Source organism: Propithecus coquereli, unplaced genomic scaffold, assembly GCF_000956105.1.
Source record: "Propithecus coquereli isolate 6110/MARCELLA unplaced genomic scaffold, Pcoq_1.0 Scaffold389, whole genome shotgun sequence".
Classification (NCBI taxonomy): domain Eukaryota; kingdom Metazoa; phylum Chordata; class Mammalia; order Primates; family Indriidae; genus Propithecus; species Propithecus coquereli.
This window is the reverse complement of record NW_012149607.1, coordinates 436,994-439,173: the sequence shown is the minus strand read 5'-3', so window position 1 is coordinate 439,173 and position 2,180 is coordinate 436,994. Positions and strand designations below refer to the sequence as shown.

The 2,180-nt window shown below is 41.1% G+C and overlaps 1 pseudogene; it reads right to left on the bottom strand.

Annotated features, from left to right (window-relative positions):
- Positions 1–519: 519 nt before the first annotated feature.
- Positions 520–1,622, bottom strand: LOC105816854 (annotated as a pseudogene).
- Between the last annotated feature and the right edge of the window lie 558 nt (positions 1,623–2,180).

Below are 2,180 nucleotides of genomic sequence, written 5' to 3'. Positions count from 1 at the left end.
TCTTAAGCAGGAGTTGCTGGAAGACCTTTGGGGTATCAACGAAGTTCCCATTTAATGAGTCCTAGCATTGTTCTGAAGAGAAAACCATATATAGCCTTTTATCAGATGCTCAAATAGGTCTGTAATCCTCCCTATCTCCAAAATATTAAGAATCACTTCATTGGATTCTCTTATTTTCCAAGCTCTAATGTGTGGGAGTGTTTGGTATAATTTGACATCATTTAGTGTCTAACTCTGCTCTCCAAAGTTCTGACACCCCAAAGAAGTATAATTTTATAAACAGGGATAGACACTTTGGTTTCATTCTTATACTCCTTTATAATTAAACATACTATGTTTCTAGCACTTGATAGATTTTAATTATTTTCAAATATATCTGGATTACATCTCAACCTACAATATTTCATGAAGGTCATGATTTTAAATAAAGGCAAATTAAATCATACCTGAATCTCTAAATCTAAACACATTAAGGTGATAGTGACACTTATAATTGCTTCAAAATTATTGAAAAATATCTCATTTTCTTGAAATGAACTTGGTATAAAAAGCAGCAAATAGGTCTTTATAAGGAGTTTTTGAATCTGACTTGGTCAATGGTATTCTGCAAAGTCGGCGAAATCCAGGAGAACGCAGCAGCAGGTTCTGTGAAAGGCCCATGAATGAGGCTGGAGCATAACCAGTAGAGAGCGATTGATGAAGGTACCGTGGCGGCAATTGGAATCATCAACACCGATACCACACGGACGAAGTATGTAACATACGTCTGAAAACGAGACATTCCAATTTTTTGTAGAGCAAAAATCTCCACTATTAATAAGTTGACGATACCAACAGAGACAGGCAGAATCCAAGTGGAATCGAGAGCAGTAAGGTCTGGAAACCATAGGACTCCGCCAGTAGCTAACTGCTCCTGAACAGAAAAACCTGCTTCTGAATTTGTTGTCCCTGTGCTAAAATTCCGGAGAGCAACAGACATGAAGATCCACATTGGAAGCTAAATCCAGACCAACACGGTGGCTTTGAAAGGGTGGCAGTTATCCCGAACATATAGCTCTGAAACAAACCTCATCATATACTTTAGATAAGTGAGCCTGGCAACTCTTTTGGACCACCCCAACTGATTTGCACGAACTGCAACTTCTTGGTTAAGATGCCTGGCAATGTTTTTAATTTCTGGCTGCAAATTTTCCACCTAGCTTAGCCAGGATGTAGTGCTGTAGTGCGGCAGCGTGACGGCGCCGCGCAAGGCCACAGTGGTGAGCAGAATGCTGCCCCACCATGGCAGGCCCGTGGCGGCGTGCGCCCCAAGCAGCACTGCCTCGGCGCCCCGTACCGGCGCCGAAGCGGCCAGGGTCTCATACCAGCCGCCCGCGACAGCGGCAGAGACTGATGCCACCGCCCACACTGGGAGAGCGGAGGCCTTGGCGCCACTCGGCGGGGCCGGCACCAGCGGCAGGCCCCGAGCCCTAAGCTGCAGGGTAGGCAGCGGCCTCAGCTTTCTTTCAATGCCTCATCTTACTTGACTGATGAAAGCTAATTTGGAATTATAGGTGAAAAATATTTAAAAAATGAAAATATATATTTCTCTTCATAAAATGTCAGGAATCACTTACCATCATCCTGTGTAATCAGTTCTGCTTCATCAGAACTTTGTTAGTATTTTTTCCATTTCTCTGCCATTTTCAGTTTCAAAAATGATTATATAACTAATTTCCTAATGTACCATAGTGCCTAATTTAGAAAAACTGTGTGCCTTATTTTTAATTTTCAAAATCACCTGAAGTGACTTTACTCATTAAATTGCAGTTTCATTTGCATAAAGCATCCCATTGTATAGCTCTGCATATTCTTCATGCTGACACTCTATTCCCCAGCTAAATCCCTCCTTGAAAACAAAATCAGAACAACCTAAGATCTATAAACAATAGTTCGTCTGAACTCCCTGAGGAATTTCAAATGTTCTCATCTTTGCTCACTGAGATTATAGAAATATGTTGTTAAAAGCCACTTTAACGGAGACATTTGGCATATATTCAATACTTAAATTGAGACAGATTATCACAGCAGCTAGTCAAAGAAGTAATTATCTGACACTAGCCCTTCAAAAACGGGTGGTACTATTTGATACCAGATTTCTAACAACTGTCAAGATCCTGCAGTTTTCTTTCAAAATTCAG